This window comes from Simochromis diagramma, unplaced genomic scaffold (genome assembly GCF_900408965.1).
Source record: "Simochromis diagramma unplaced genomic scaffold, fSimDia1.1 OVJJ01000516.1, whole genome shotgun sequence".
NCBI classification, from domain to species: Eukaryota; Metazoa; Chordata; class Actinopteri; order Cichliformes; family Cichlidae; genus Simochromis; species Simochromis diagramma.
This window is the reverse complement of record NW_024386938.1, coordinates 876426-894033: the sequence shown is the minus strand read 5'-3', so window position 1 is coordinate 894033 and position 17608 is coordinate 876426.

Here is a 17608-nt window from a genome sequence, read left to right as displayed (position 1 = left end):
TAAATGAAATATTTGAACAATGTATTTCATCAGTTATTAACTTATGTTGCCAGCCTTTTGCTTTGACAATGTGTATAATTTCTTCCCCTCTGCTGTCGGACACATGAACAATAACCATATGACTGTTCCCACCACTAACACATGACCCTACGCTGTGTTCACTGCATCATTCCATGTTTGGCACTGATCACCACCTGCACTCATGTATATATCATGTATATATCTATCCACTTAGCACTTTTAATTCTTATTCTTATTTTTATATTTTTATGACAGTATGTTGCACTGAAGCACCGCAGCAATTTCCTAATGTTGTAAACCTCCTCAACATCTGGCAATAAACCCTTTCTGATTCTGATTCTGATTCTGAATTTAAATTTCATTTACTTAGTATTGGTAACCAAATTGTGCATTTTTAAAACTGTCCCTTAGATTTCATTTTTAAATAAAACTAGCTGGAATCACAGCCGTCGTTAGCTGTCAATGTACCCATCTTTAAGTAACAATGTCACCATGTTTCAATCAAGCAACAATGTCCTCGGCTGAAAAATGAAGCCTGGTTGGAAATGACCAACACTGCAGTTCCAGGAATGACCACTAGAGGCTGGCTTCCAAAGAGATTCAGTTCTTATACCATGTTTATACCCAGGTACAAAAAAATGCTTTAGTTTCTTCTCGATAGAGATCTAAGACGTAATTCCCTGACAGCGACATCAATCACCAAAGCCTTCTTCCTCTGGCATTTTTGCACAGCCTGAACCTGGTTTAAAGTTAGCCATTTAAACTGAGTGTGACACACAGGGAGTTTTTCCTTCCCACTGTCGCTAAAGAGCTTGCTCATAGAGGTCATGTGGTTGTTGGGTTTTTCTCTGCATGTATTATTGTAGGGTCTATCCTACAATATAAAGCACCTGAGGCGACTGTTGTTGTAATTTGGCGCTGTATAAATAAAATTATATTGAATTGAAGGATGTGGTTATGGATTTAATAAGGAAATGGCCACTTTGTGGGACAGGTGGTATTCATTTAAGCTCTAGCTGTCTGCTAGGTATCCCTTACCTGCACCAGCCAGCCAGAATGAAATGTCAGCATTTTATTGATATGTTACAATAATTAGCAGGTACTGGTATCTGTGTGATATGCTTGCTAGCTGATGTTAGCTCTCTGTCCTCTTGTTTAAATATGGACACTTACTGAAAAACAAAAACAAGTAAAAATAGATGATGATGATGATGATGATGATGATGGCCTAATGGGAGTTTACAAACGACTGGGTGACAACACTGTGCTTTTTCCATCTTTTATCTATACTCTATACTTTATGTATATTCTAGATGTGCTGAATATAGCAAAGGGCTTTTTTAAAACAAGCACCAAAATGAAAATTGAGGAAAACAAAAGTAAACATCATCATTAATCATTCATTTCTATCATTTCTTACGTTGCTTTTGACATTTCGAGCTTCCAGCCACACTGGAAAACATTTCATATGACTAGTACACCCAATAATAGCAGCAATAATTTGAATTAATCCTTTCCTTTTCTCAGTATCTCACACCATTTTGGAGGAATTTTACTCTGGAATATTTTGGTATACAGAGGAGTTCACGGTCGACTCAATGCCAAAGCACTGAGGTCCTGTAGCTGCAAAACGAACCCTAATCATCACCTCTCTGCCACCATGCTCGACAGTTTATCAGTTTTATACAAGCCACAGCTGTGCTGTGTTTGTTAGAGACAGCATCCCTTCCACACAGGCAACACTTGTTCAAGTTTTTGAACACTGCACAGTCTGACCTTGGGGTGAATTTGTTGGGATGTCCACTCTTGGGAAGACTGTGTGTTAACACCTGAATGTTTCAAAAACATCTGTTTTTCTAGAAGTGCTCACGCCTGCGGATGATTAATTAGTCATGTGAATTTGATGAGCAGCTGCTACCCTTAAATTCCTGTGCAAGTAGTTTTTCACAGGATTGCAGAACAAAACAGCTGAATAAATAATTTAAGGTTTGTTGGACTGTCACAGTCTGGCAGAGGCAGACTGTAGGAATTTGACGTGGAGGACCCAAAATGCTCCACGTCAAACGAAGGATCAAAACTTGAATATTAACAAAAAGTGAGCCGTTTAATAAGGCTTTTTAAAAAAGGTACAAACAAAGGGCAAGGCAAACTGAAGTAAAACTAACATCAGCCTAAACTGGGAGAACTAAATAAACAACAAGAAAAACCTGGACATGAAACTTGGAAACACGGCATGGAGAACGTGGCGTGAACAACAGGCGACCTGACAAAGAACGAACAGAAACACACAGACTAAATACACACAAGGGGGGTTAGGGGAAGTGGAAACACATGAGGAAACAGCTGACACTAGTCTGACATAACGAGACAAAGGAAGCAAAGCTGACTGCACTGACATAGGACACAGACCTTCAAAATAAAAGAGGAAACAAAAAATGCAGACATGACAATATGAACTTGACATTAAGACACGCAGGATGAAACACAAAGGGTGAGGGAAACTTAAACACAGGGGAAGAAAACACAAGGAGTCTAATAACCAAACGAACTTCGCTAATCTAATGAACTCAAACATAAACAACATCCAAATAAACTAAAACTTAAAACGTGGCGTCAACAGACCCATGAACCTGACGCTTGGCAACTCAAGGAGTGTTAGATTACATTTCCAGATAAATGGTAGAAAACTTCAGGTGGAAATTGTGCAGCAGTTTTATGTAAACTGCTTTACAACTATCTGGCAAAGGCATAAAAACGGGGGATTTTGTGGCATGTTTCAGTTGTTACTTTGAATTACTTTCCTGGGTCTTGTGCACCTTCCAAACGTCAGTGTTGTTAACATACAAGGAAGAAAAAGTAATTAGCAGTTAACCCTAAATACAGAAAAAGTAGTGTGCTGTCTCTGCTTACCCCTGGAGAAAGTGGTGACAGACTGCGTCTCCCATTTTGCGTGGCAGGAACTGCTCCCGTGGTTGTTTACAGGATTCAGGTTGAGCTTCATCTCTGTCCACAGACTGTACAAAGAAAAAGCCGTGAGACACTAAAGGAACGACTGGGAGAGAAAGGGGGGGGAAGTATTTTTTTATTTTGAAAGAATTTTCTTTGCCTACAAGTCGATTATTGTGAGAGGAGCATAAGAAAAACTGTTCTGTATTGTTGAAAACAGTTTGTCACAGCTGAGAGCTTTTTCATTGGACTCTTCTGAGGTCCTGACTGTTAGCAGCTGCTAAACATCCTTCTCCTCTCTCACTCCTCACAATGTGCCGGTGAGTCGTCCAAAATCATATAATAAATATAATAGTAGAGCAGCGGGCCTCTTTAGTCCTTCATATTGTGTCACTGATGAAAATTAATCCTTATCCCACCAACATATTTACATATATACTTGATCAAAAAAAGAAAGTTCAGTTCTAAGAGTAGGCTGTCATGATCTTCGGTAGCCGATTGAATGGAGGGAGAGTGAGGACCTAAATGCAGACACTGCAGGCAGAAGTTAAACGAGACGTTTCTTTTTTTCAAGCTGATTGTTGAAAGTAAACTAATCAGGAAAACTAAACTGGGAAAAACCTCGGAAACCTGGGACACAGGGATAAGTGTACAGGTGTTCTGACAAAGGACTGAGGGAAACAGCCACTGTATACAATGAGGGGCGATCAGGGAAGTGGAAACACAGCAGGAACGAATTAGACATAACAAGACAGGGGAAGCAAAACCAAACACAATGCTCATAAGACTATCAAAATAAGACAGGAAGCAGCACGAACACTGAGACCCAGACACACAAGCTTGACTCTAAGGCGGGAACACAGAAGAACATGGGAAAAGGTGAGGGAGACAAAGAGACAGACAGAGGAGACACGGGGATAAGTGAACATGGAGACATCGTCTTCCACAGGAAGACACTGAGGACAAAACACTGAGAAAGGGAAACGATAAGGGAACTTAACCTGAATCACAACAGACAAACATAATAATTAGGAAAGTTATAAGCACAAGAAAAGTAAACTAGGAAAGATAAGTCACTCTAAGAACACAACAATAATGACTAAACACGATTCAAAAGTCCACAGACACAAAACACTGGGTCAAAGACCCAGAACCATGACATAGGATGTCTGTCCAAACTGGGAGCTGGACTGGTTTCTGATACCTGACAGCTCTGCCTACACAAGTAGAGCCTAGAGTAAGTATTTCATTAGGATACAATGTTACGGTATCGACCTATGCAGATGTAAGAAAGTGAAGTATTTGAGCCTGAAGTTAAAGTGAAGACACAAGATAAATGCACTGCCAAAACAGGAAATGATTAACAACCAATGCCAAAAACACAAAATAAGGATGAGACACCAGAAAATGCTGAGGGGACCAATGAACTTCACAAACACAGACAGTAATTTACCAAATACAGCCAGGACGAAAGAGAGAGGATCAAGCAATGAAGAACGATATTAAACTGAAAAAAGAGAACCCTGAGAAAAGACCAGCGATCCCGAGGAGCCCTGGTCTGCTGATCAGCTGAAGGCTTTTAGAGCAGCCTGACAACAGAGACGTGACAAATGGATGAACACGTTTTTCAGCATCTGTGTCAGATACGACGTTCCGAATTGGGACAATATGTGCAGATGAGATAAGACAGTCTTTACAGTTGTTTAATGTGAGGCAACAGCTTGATTAAAAGTGACTTTGATTTCTCACAATATTTTAGCCAAAGTAATGGCGTTCAGGGCCTGGTCAGAGATTTACTTTATGTAGCCAAATATCAAAATGTCCATTTTGTGCCCTTCTGTGATATGATTCTACTCTAAGGTCTGTATGATGTGATAGTGCCTGCTCCGTATGTGAGGAGAAAGAATTTAAAGCACGCTAAACAGCATCAGCATCTTAGCACTGTCCCTGTGATCACGCTAGCATGTTAACAGCAGCTGTAAAATGCACAGACGCACAAAGCTGCCAGGTTAGCTGTCAGTTCATAAAGGTCGTCTTTTTCTTCTGGATCAGGTATGATGCTCACTTCCATTTATAATGGAAACTGATTGAAAAGAGACTGATTGCACGATTGTACTTTTTTTAAAGAACACAAAACAATGAGAGATGCAGAAGCTTGTGCCACTGTCATCAGAGCAAAGACACCCCTCCATAAATGACTGATCAACTGGTCCAAGTGTAACACAGTTTGAAGGCGACTGATTAAGGGTCAGCTCCGGCCTGGACTGGAGCGTGGATGAAGAAAACACAGTGATGGGGGCCATCGTGGTTTTTGCTCCCGTTGGGGAGAAGGTGCAATTTCTCCCAAATGAGCATCTGCACACACTGGCTTTATGATGTTTCTGGGAACAGGATGCATTTCTTTTTACAATTTGCTTTGACGGTGTTTGATGAGTATTCTTAGAACAGATGTCTTTTTAGATGATGTGTTTCCATAAGCTGAAACACACATTACAACATTACAAAGAACATTTAAGACAGAAGAATCAGAGGCTCACTGAACGCTTTAAATATCTGTTTATCTATTTATCGTACATGATGAACTAATAACCAGAAGATATGGTTTCAAAGAAAGGGAAAAAAGAAAAGAGTTTTTAGACACTCGTCTGACATGTGCGTACAGATCTGTCTGGATGTGGTGCCTGTGTTTCAATCACCTGTTTGAGAATTACTTCTTCTTCTTCTTGTGTGTACTTCTTTGGAACCCCAGACTACTTTCCCAGCACTCCCAGCACAGCAGAAGGATGGGAGTCTTTTAATGAAGCTCAAAAAACCCTCCCTTGTGATCATGAAGGTTAAGAGTTAGTGAGGCTGATCCCTGCCTGGACTGAGGCAACAGACGGAGTGTCAGCAAAAATGTCAAATACGGCAGTGAAACATAACTGAGTCCGTCCTCTGGGAGGAATGAGTGAAATAACAGGGAAATAATTTCTATGCAGTAACTGTTAATGGATGACGTGGATCAATCAAAGCACACAAGGCTGAATAGAAATGTGACGTAAAGAGTGAATCCATCCATCTTCTTCACCACTTGTCCAGTCCAGGATCAGCAGTGATCAGGCCGTCACAGTAACAATGTCCCGTTCCTGAGTCTGGTGACTCAGTGTTTATGTTTTTGATGATCAGTATTCTTGGTTCCTGTTCGTTTCTGGTTAGGCTTTATTGATTTTTAGATCTTGGGTTTTGCACCTCCCGTGTGTTCCACGTGTCACGTCCAGTCAGTTGTGCTTTCTTGTCTATGTTCGTTCATCTCCTGTCTCCATGTTGCAGTTTGTTACTCTTGTCTCTGTGCTCAATGTTCGCCTCCACTGTCAGCCATGTCGCCTTTTCAAGTCTGCGTCTCCTGATTTATGTTTCCTGTTTTACTTTGATAGTCTCGTATCCTGTTTTCAGTGTGTTGAGTTTTGCTTCCCCGTCTCATTATGTCAGATTAGTCTTGCTGTGTTTCCCTCCTGTTTCCCATTCCCTCGTTACTCCCTCGTGTATTTAAGTCCTTTGTCTTCCTCTTTTTGTTGCTGGATCTTCTGCATTTTCTGTCCCTCGTCTCTGATTTTCACGTTTTATGTTCTTACTTTCTTTATACTTGTTCGTAGTTTTCCCCAGTTTAGGTTTTTGTTAGTTTTTCGCAGTCTCCCGTCGCCTTTTGTTTTTGGTGTTTTTTTGCCGCCCAAAATAAAGGCTCACTCTTTGTTAAACATCCACCTGCATCTCTGTGTCTGCGTTTCGGTCCACATTTGATTAAGCCTCCCAAAATGCATTGGACTCAAATGCAGCAGTCTGGAGAAAAGTTTCAGTTTATTTCCCAAACACAGCTCACATGGTGAAGGTAAAGGTGCCCAGTCAGTGAAGTCCAAGGCCCAGAAAGAACAAGAAAATCCACTCCTTAGCTCCACAGAATCGAGACCTCTTTCTGTCTCTCTAAGATCTCAAAGGCCTTCTGCACAGAGACACACAAAGCAAGCAGCAAACACTGAGCGAGAAAGCCTGCTTCACTAACTGCGGTCAGTTCAATGATCCAGCAAAGCCTGAAGACGATCTTAAGTAGCAGCTGATTGCAAATGGGTGAGCTCATTACCTGCAGGTGAGAGGAACCGAAGGGTGTTAACCCAGGACACGTCCCGCTCCTGAAACACAACGCTGAGGTCAGCTCACTCACACAAAACAACAGAAGGATAGAAAATGGTGAGCCAGCACAGGAGGACTGAGGGACCATGGCAATTTTCTTTGATTCTGGAAGGTGCTACTTAATGGTTCCCTTGTATCCCCACGTTCAATCCCCTGCAGGTTATCATATGAGAAATGTGAGGGAGGGTTCAAATTAAGTGGACACACATCTCCAGGAAGAAAGCTGTTTCGCTTCTTTCTGTAGTTTTTCTCCTTTAGGATTATTTTCTTTTTACCCTCAGGGTGTTTAAAAAAACCCTGTCAGACCTGCAGTTCTCTATAAAACAGAAAGTAATGCGGCTCTAGTCGCTACTTCGTGTCTAACCATCCCCATTTTATTCAGTTAATACAACATTACATAGATTTAAGTTCACGTGTGGCAGAAGACTAATGTAAGCTTTCTTCTCACCTGTGAATGATTTAAAAACAATGGTTCAGGTTGAGTAAATGTATTAATTTTAACACAAATGCACAAACGAACACAATCGCAGTAACATTAGACTCCATTAAGCTCCTGTTGGACCTCTGACATCTCTGAAAGGCTTGACTGCCATCCAGAAGTCCACCAAACGCTCACTAAGGTTGACAAGTCAGGTAGATTCAAGGCCTGCACTCCATCCCACTGTGGAGTCCCTGGAGAGGAGAATTACTTTCTTTCTTTCTTTCTGCAAGTTTATTCATGCAGGGAATCCTATGTATGCAATTCCAAGCAGGAAAACACTCTCCCAAAAAATCATCCCAGGCCTACATGACAGAGAAGGTGCATCTTCTCTTTTGTTTTCATATTTTAATTTATATTTGATTGTGTTGTGATTTGCAGTGTTTTGTGTTGTTTCACTTAAATTTGTTTAAAAGGAAAAAGCTGAAAATTTAAATAGTTAAAAGTTGAAATGTGAATTGTTGTTTTTTGTATTTTAACATTTATTTATTACGTTTTATGTGGAGTGAATAAATAAAAGTATATTTACGGTGGCCCCTACAAAGCACGTAGTGCGTCGTTCACTTCAAAGAGCCGGCTCTAAGAGCCATTTCGTTTGCGACCGACACATCACTATTACCAAGCCCAGCATGTCAGCTATGATTTGGAAGGGGATCCTTACAACACCTACTGAATAGCTGCCATGACCAGATGCTGAAGGCGGTTCCAGAAAGTAGTAGGCAACGCCATGGCAAACTCCATCTTGGCCCAAAGACAAGACTCACCCTTGTCAAAGCTGGAGAAGAGCCCTGTCAGTAGCAAAGAATAAGGTCAGGTCTCCTCTATACAGCCTCGGACTGGCAGCTGCAAGATGACCTAAGGATGCAGTTGATGTTCTCTCAGCACATCACTGAAACATCACTTCAACCAGACATGTTTATGTCTCAAAGGCAACAAAACAGCTTATTGTCCTCGATCTCGCCACGTCCTGGGAAGAGCATATGGAAGAGGGAAATGAAAGAAGTAAAGAAGTGCCGGGAAGGCGGCTTGAAGATGTACTATGAGCCAATAGAGGTGGGCTCTATGCTCAATCCGCAAAGTCCTAAACCAACTGGGCCTAACAGGAGTGGCTAGGAAGAGGGTGAAACCGCAGAGAAGGCCACAAGGTGGCTGTGGATGAAGAGGGCTGATCCGTGGGTGGCTGTCGCTGGGACGCAGGCTGGGGTCTGCTCAACCTTAGCTGGGTGCCTGGATGATAGTGTCTGATGTTGAAAGACCCGAAACACCAGATGACCCCATGTTACATCACTGAAAATGTGTCCCAGCGCATCCAAAGATGTATCGTGCACACTCCATAAGCTCCTTATGGACCTCCCATCATGGCGTACACGCTCAAAGGAAATGATTCTTTGGCCTCAGAAACATGAAGCAACAATTCTGAGTAAAATGCAGCTGAAATGTATAAAATCACAAGTTTGTGTATTCAAGCAATGAATGAAAATTAAACTGAATGTTTCCCAACTGAGGACATTTCATTTAAACAGATTCCATTCAATTTAAGATTTTAAATACTTATGTAACAAAATTACATTATAAGATTTACATGTAATCAAACTACTTAAAGTCAGGAGTTTAGGGCATGAATTATACAAACCTCTCTTTCACTCTCTCTTTTGCTGCAGGCGTCTCTGAACTGCATTTCCTTATGCTTCCTTTGTCTTTGTCTTAAAACTGCAAAGACAATCTTTCATCAGTTCCATCAGAGGGTCCTTTCTGATTTCTGGATGCTCTCAGATTATTTATGCTTGATTTGGTGCTATGTAAAAATAAATAAATAAATTTAATTGAACACGCATGACTGGCTGGAAAGGAGACGTGAGAAGAAACAGGTATTAAAAACATTAAAATGTTTGGAGCTTTGGTATTTTCATTTGTTATTATAGAGAGCCATGGGCTTAGACTGAAACATTAAGACAACATGATTGTGCAACAGAACTATGAGAAGCAGAGACAAAAATTAAAACAGTGAACATGCACAACAACTTTGAACATGAGCAATAACAGTAACCCTGCTGAAACACACAAGCTATTAAAGTTAAGTGGTTTATAAATTAAAACAAGTGAATTTATCACTGAGCTGAATAGTTGCTGCTTTCACACTTAAGCAGGTTATTTCCCAACCCCCACCCCCCCCAACCCCAAAGCAGTGTAATATCACACAGAGGTGGAGCCCAAAGGAGTCGAGTGGAGTTTATAGCACTGCTCTGAATCCCTGTTGTAGTTTGCATTTATACTGGTGTGCTGTGCTGTTCAGTGCCGTATAAGGTTTGAGGAAGATAAATCCTACAGAATAACAGGGCTACATGTGAGGATTATGGGACTGTGGAAGGCTGGTGAGGTCAGGTGAAAACAGTTAACATCTGTAAAGACCATTAGAGCGATGCTGACAATGACAAAGACGGGCAAAAACTAAAATGGGAAGCAATCAAAAGACTAATACGAAAGACAGACAGTAAACAATTACAGACCAATATCTCTACTCCCACAGTTCTCAAAAATTTTAGAAAAGTTATTTGTTAATAGACTTGATAAATATATTGAGAAGCATAATCTCCTAGGTGATAACCAATATGGTAAAAAGGCCCACTTCAGTGGCAGTGATGGAACTTGTAGAAGGGATATCTACTGCAATAGATAATAAGGAATATACTGTTGGTGTTTTTATAGACTTAAAACAGGTGTTTGATACAAATGATCATTCTATATTAATGAATAAACGAGAGAGATATGGTCTTAGAGGGATAGCAGACAAGTGGATGAAAAGTTACCTGGATGACAGATACCAATATGTCGAATTCAATAATGTAAAATCTAAGCAGTTGAAGGTAGCTTGTGGTGTTCCTCAGGGCTCTGTGCTGGGCCCTAAATTATTTATATTATATATAAATGACATATGTAGTGTTTCCAAACTGTTAAAATGTGTATTGTTTGCTGATGATACCACTCTGTACTGCTCAGGTAAAAACTTAGAACAGCTTCTGACTACAGCGGAAAAGGAGTTAAATATATTAAAAAACTGGTTTGATGTAAAATAAGTTATCATTAAATACAAACAAAACAAAATGTATTAATTTTGGTACCAGACAAATGAAAAATGTATCTAAAATCAGGGTTAATGGAATTGAAATTGAAAGAGTGTACAGTTAAAATAAATTCCTTGGAGTGATGATTGATGATGAGCTGAGCTGGAAGTCTCATATAAACCACGTGAAAACAAAAATGTCAAAAACCATTGATTTTCTCTATAAAACAAGCATGTCCTGAACAAAAAAACATTATACACACTTTATTGTACTCTGTTGCTTCCATATATGACTTACTGTCTATAGATACGGGCTAATGCATATAAAACGAACACTCTTCCCATTTTGGAGTTACAAAAAAGAGCTATAAGAATTATAAACCAATCGAACTATATAGAACCAACTAACATTTTGTTTATTAATCTGAATACCCTGAAATTTTATGATTTAGTTGAATATAAAATGGCACAGATAATGTATAAAGCACAAAATAACTTGCTTTGCTGCAGTCAGAGAGAGTCAATATGACTTAAGGGGAACAGATTTCTTTAAAAAAAAACAAGATGAGGACAAATATAAAGCAGAGACGTGTTTCTGTTAGAGGAGTTAACCTGTGGAATAGTTATGACAGGGATTTAAAAAGGTGTAGTTCATTTTCCTTGTTTGAAAACATGTTTAAAAATAGAGTATTAGAAAAATATATAAATCAAGAATGAAAAGAGCAAAAATAATAATACTGAAACTCTTGGTTGTTTTGCTTTGATTATTTTAATGAAATTTAATTTAATCTATTTACTTATCTAAGGTGGAAAGGTTTTTTATTTTGTTTTGTTTGTTTGTTTGCTTTGTTTTACTCTTTGCTTCGAGCCCTGTGTACATGAGCTGCATGCTAGAAGATCTTTTGTTAAAGCGTAATAAGCACATGATTCAGCCAATACCTTTTGATCAGCTTTGTCTCGTGCTTTCTTGCTTTGTGGTAGATCTTTGTTCTGTATTCACTGAGATGCTAATCAATAAATCAATATTCAACTCAACATGGTGACGGAGACAAGGGATCAGGGAAGGCAAAAGAAATATCACTGAAACAAGACAGAGAGGGAGATGGTGAGGGTGGAAGAAATGATGAAACACGTGAAATCAAAGCAGGAACTAAAACTAGCATAATGAATAAGGCAAAAAAACAGGAATCCCAAAACATAACAAACTTCAAGAACAATAAAAGACAAACTCAAACACCAAGAAGCACAAACCCAAATCCTCGTTGGAAGTTGTTAAATCTGAAAGAATTACTTTTGAAGCACAGATTGAACAGGTTGAGTCCATGCACTAATGTCAGCTGCAACAATGGGAAAAATGTTGACACTGGTAGAAAACAAGCTACTGCATTAAGACTAACAGTCAAGCTAGATATAGTTCAAGCCTGTTACAGATGGTGCACTAATCAACAGACAGACAGAAAAAACTCACAGCTGCTGAGCTCTGCATCACTTTGAACACATGCTGCAACATGCAGCTACATCTTGAGGAAGATGAAGGTCAAGTTACATCAATGCACACAGCATATTGAGCATCAGACAGACAAAGTATGTGGGTTTGTTAGTTGGTTGAGACCAGAATCGGAGCTCAAAGTGTGAATAAAAGAGTGAATAAAACTGCACTAACGCTCCTCCAAAATGGCCAGAAAGGCTTCGGCTACTATGCTAATTGCTAATTCGTTGCAATCTTCACCTTTTCACAGCTTTTACCTGAAAGCTGCTCATAAGAACAGCAATCGCTACATCAGAAATCATCAAATCTACACACAGCTTCCTGAGGCTGTAGAGCTGTATAGAGCAGCACCTGCTATTAGACGAACTGTTCATAAATACTTATAGACTAATGCAGCGTTGAATGGTGGCCATATATAGCATCGGCTATGTGGTGTTGGATAAGCTGCAGATTTAAAGCAGTAGGTTTTCTTTGTGAATTTAGTTGCATAGGCATGTTGCTAATTTCCAAATTGAGCATCAGAATGGTAAAAAAAATGCTTTAAATCAAATCAAATCAAATCACTTTTATTGTCACATCACATGTGCAGGCACATTGGCACAGCACATGCGAGTGAAATTCTTGTGTGCGAGCCCCACAAGCAACAGAGATGTGCAAACACAACAACACAAACGAGCAAAATACAAGAATGGCCGACCTGAAACTAATAAATATATGTACAATATATAATAGTGTATGCATTTCTGGATGTGTATACTAAATATTTTCCTACGTGTGTGTGTGTGTGTGTGTGTGTGTGTGTGTACACATTTTTACAAATTAAATAGTAAAAAAAAAAAAAATAATAATAATAATAACAATAATAATAATAATAAAATATATAAAATATACAGAGTTGAATATGTGCAAAACAAGTGGCATTTATATACAGTGTGGAGTGCATAATGTTGAAGTTCCAGTAGTGAAGCTGAGGTGTCTATGACGTGTTCAGCAGTCTGATGGCCTGATGGAAGAAGCTGTCTCTCAGTCTGCTGGTACGGGACCGGATGCTGCAGAACCTCCTTCCTGATGGAAGTAGTCTGAACAGTTTATGGCTGGGGTGACTGGAGTCCTTGATGATCCTCCCCGCTTTCCTCAGGCAGCGCTTCCTGTAGATGTCTTGGAGGGAGGGAAGCTCACCTCCAATTATCCGTTCAGAGCACCGCACTACTCGCTGGAGAGCTTTGCAGTTGTAGGCGGTGCTGTTGCCATACCAGGTGGTGATGCATCCAGTGAGGATGCTCTCAATGGCACAGTGATAGAAGGTCCTGAGGATGCGGGGGCTCATGCCGAATCTTTTCAGTCTCCTGAGAAAGAAGAGGCGCTGCTGCGCCTTCTTCACTGTTTTGTTTGTGTGTAAGTAAGATAAGTAAGAGCTACACCAGCAGAAGACCACATCAGGGCTACACCTGTCAGCTAAAAACAGGAAGCAATTCACACTGGCTTACCAAAACGTGACCATGGAAGATTGGAAAACCATTACCTGCTCGGATGAGTCTCAATTTCTGCTGCAGCATTTTGGTGTTAGGATCAGAATTTGGTGTAAACAGCATGAAAACATGGCGCCATCCTGCCTTGTGCCAGTGGCTCTGCTGCAGGTGGTGTACTGGTGTGGGGAATGTTTTCTTGCTGCAAGTTTTGCCCTTTAGTACCAGCTAAGCATCATTTAAACACCACAGTCTACCTCAGGATCGCTCCTGACCTTGTCCACCCCGTATGACCATACTGTACTCATCCTCTGATGGCTGTTTCAAGCAGGATATGTCAGGAGCATGTCACAAAGCTCAAATCATCTCACGCTGGTTTCACGAACATGGCAATGAGTTCACTGCACTCAAATGACCTCCACTCTCAGCAGATCTCAATCCAATAGAGCACCTTTGTGATGTGGCGAAGCAGGATATTCACATTATGGATGTGCAGCTAACAAATGTCAGAAACTGGGTGATGCTGTCATGTATGGACCAAAATCTCTTTTCAGCCCCTTATTGAATCAGGGAGTCCAACCCGGTACTAGTAAGGTGTACCTACTGACATGGCTGACTGAATTTTGTGCTTTCTTTATGGTAAATAAAGACATTTCCTTCCAATGTTGATACAAATCGATGCATCAAAATTGACCAAAATTCAGGAAATGAAATGTCTGATACTCACAGGTTCCTGGGAGAAGTCTTTCAGATCCTTCACATGTAAACACTTCTGGTCATGTGTCTCAAGTATGAAATCTGCCCGGTGTGCTTAACTCCTGTCCCAAAGGAAAACTCAAATTTTGCTCCATCTTTCACTCTCCTCACTGAGTCTTGAATGAAGAGCTTGTGTAAAGCTATTTTTCCCAAAAGGAAGTGAGCGCTCCTTAACTGTTGCTGAGAGATGAATCAGTTATGCCACATAAATAAATAAATACATATGTGCAAAATTGTTTGCGTGGGTGTAGCTACTTGTGTTACTCATTAAAACACATAGAGGTGGAGACTTTGAGTCACAGATTGATCAAATGGATACTAATAGCAGAATAATTTGTTGGTGTTAACAACGTTCTTTCAAAGAGTTCTGGTGAGCTGAAGAATCCTGTATTGAAAATGAAAGAAAATTGAAGTCATAGGACATTCAGAGCAGAACCAGTTGAGTTTTACCCAGCGGGTGGGTCCAAACCCACATGTGGGGCTGATGCGCAATTGTGTGTTTGTCACAGATCAAGTCAAAGGATGGATTCTCGTCAGAAGCTGCACTGATCATGATGATAAATCCATCATAATACTGTGGCACTCACCCGCAGAGTCACACAAACAAATCATGAATACATCAAGCCCCGAAAATCAAATTGCACTGAGACAAGGCGACACGAACCATAAAGAGGACACAAAACACGATTATGATCTGGTTCAGGGAAATATAACCGTGTCAGTTGGAGTTGTGATTTGGTTTGGCGTCTTGTGCTCAGCCTGTAAAATAAAGACATATCCTGTCTTTTCCTACGCTCGCACCATTTTTCTTCCTTTGGGTTCATCGAGCTGACATTTCAAAGGCACACTGGAGTGTCATACATGGCTTTGCCACATTTTACCATAAACGTGTGGGGTAAATGAAACAGAAGCTAACCAATCAGCACACCCATCCTTCACAGTTTGGGTCAGTTGGTTTTAGATTAGATGAAGTTTACTCACAGTCAACAGCTCATGAGTCAGACAGAGGGGTGGGGAAAAAATCTGGCCTGCAGGATGTGTTCGGTTTAATACGAGGCTGCTGGAGGAAGCGGGGAGGAGCGAGCACAGGGCGTTTATAAGAGCAAGCACGGACCTCGCCTCAAGACCAGAGCACAAGGTGCAGAAACATAACCACGCGTGGACGGGTTGAATTCTGTTGGCTCCTGTATGCGTCCGAACCAGGGAGACTCTTCTTGACTATTTGCAGCCACTTCTATATTTTGTTATTGTCGTTATTACTTTGGCATCCTTAGGTAGCCATGGAGACGCTGAAGTTTGTAGTAGTGATGCTGGTGGTCGTGTTGGTGCAGGTTTGCAGCGCGCTGGGGACTCCGCTCTCCGGGGAAGAAAACGACGGAGAAATGTGGACGGTGGAGGACTGGCAGGTACAACCCCCACCCCGACCCCTCAAAGAAAAGAAAAGGGAGAGGAAGAGAGACGCAGATTTGAGGGTTGCATCCCCATATTACAGAGCTTTATTACTTTGTAAAGAAAAAGATATTTTCTTATCAGAATCAAGTCTAAATTTGTTTAAGCTGTATAAATATTACAAAACAAACTTCTCCCTCTTTCTCTTCTTCTGCAGTTTCTTTGACTAACTTGCTTTTCAGCACCACAGACAGAGACCGAAAGTCCAACAGAGGCTGGAGGATCATCGCCTTATTTGTTAGAGCCAATCATCTAAAATCATCAGCAGCCGATATTAAAAAATAGTTCTGGTAATAGTTCTCTGTCGAATGTGCCTGCAGCTACAAATCCTCAGAGAAATGCGAACATGACAACCGAGCGTGTCCGCCAAACTGGTAATTAGATGGTAAATGGGCTCGTTCACGCTTTTCCACTCTAACCGAGCAATTCAGTGCTTCACACACACACACACACACACACACACACACACACACACACACACACACACACACACACACACACACACACACACACACACACACACACACCTGGTCTATCTGACCTGGTCTATCTCCTCGTAAACATGCTAATTTCCTTTATTCATACATTTCACTTAAAGCCAAAAACTGAAGTACAGACAGTGAAGTGTGTTCAGTGACGTCAGACGCGTAAGGGGTCACCGTGTGAGCGTCACCGCTGGAATAGTTGAAAGCGAGGAGAACTCGTCCAGGGCAGAGACGTGTTCGTGCTGACTGCAAACTTTAGACGTTTGGAAATAAATTCACGCGTGATGCTGTGCTTTATATCTACTACGTGAGTGTGGCGAGCCTCAGTGTTCTGTTGTTGTGTGTGCAATTTTCTGTAATCTGGCTGTTTGGGACACATCTGCAGATCCGCTGAATCACATGCCTCCGAAATAAGAAAATCTGCGGTGGTTTATTTGCGATTTGATGCATAAAAATGAAGGCCTAGCCGGCACAGATGGCGTGTTTATTACCATATTTAACAGCTGGAGTCTCAGCTAATGTCTCTGTTTCTGTGGCAAAACATTTCAAAGCCATGTTCACGAGCAATTCTTATAGCTAAGATGTGTCATTCGGAAACATTTTAGAAGTCTGAAAAGTAGATGTATTACAGGGTTATGAAGTCTCCACGACTACAAATAGTGTTTGGTGTGTTTGGTGTGGTATATCTATAGTATGTGGTGACCTTTAGTCCAGATGCTGGTGAAGAATTTTGTAACAGACTTTTATGAGACACAAAGAAAGAGTGTATGCAGTGCTTAATACTCCCATTTCTGCTTATTTCCACAATCTGACTAGATCCTAGTATTTATATCAGCAATAACTTATTGTACTATATGTACGTGTGTGTGTGTGTGTGTGTGTGTGTGTGTGTGTGTGTGTGTGTGTGTGTGTGTGTGTGTGTGTGTGTGTGTAAGCAGGGTTACCCAGTGGAGAGAGGAATAACCATTCGTCTGGCAGATCTCATCAAGCGGTCCAAAGCGCAGCAGTTCCACGGTCTGATGGGAAGAAGCTCAGGTGAGCAAATAAACCAGCTCATAATTGTACTGCATGGTTTAGAGTTGATGATGTGCTCCACAGTCCTTTTTGCTTCCTGTAATACCCGAGACTTCTTTATCTCTTGCTTGTTTCAGGTGTTTCCCACGCTGTGAGACTGGGCAGGAAAAGTGAGTAAGACAGATTAGAGTTCAACTTTTCTTTATTGTTTTATTTTGGTAGCGAGCCTAAAAATCTTTGTGTTCCTCTTTCTCTGTGTGTTGTTTTGTTTTTACAGGA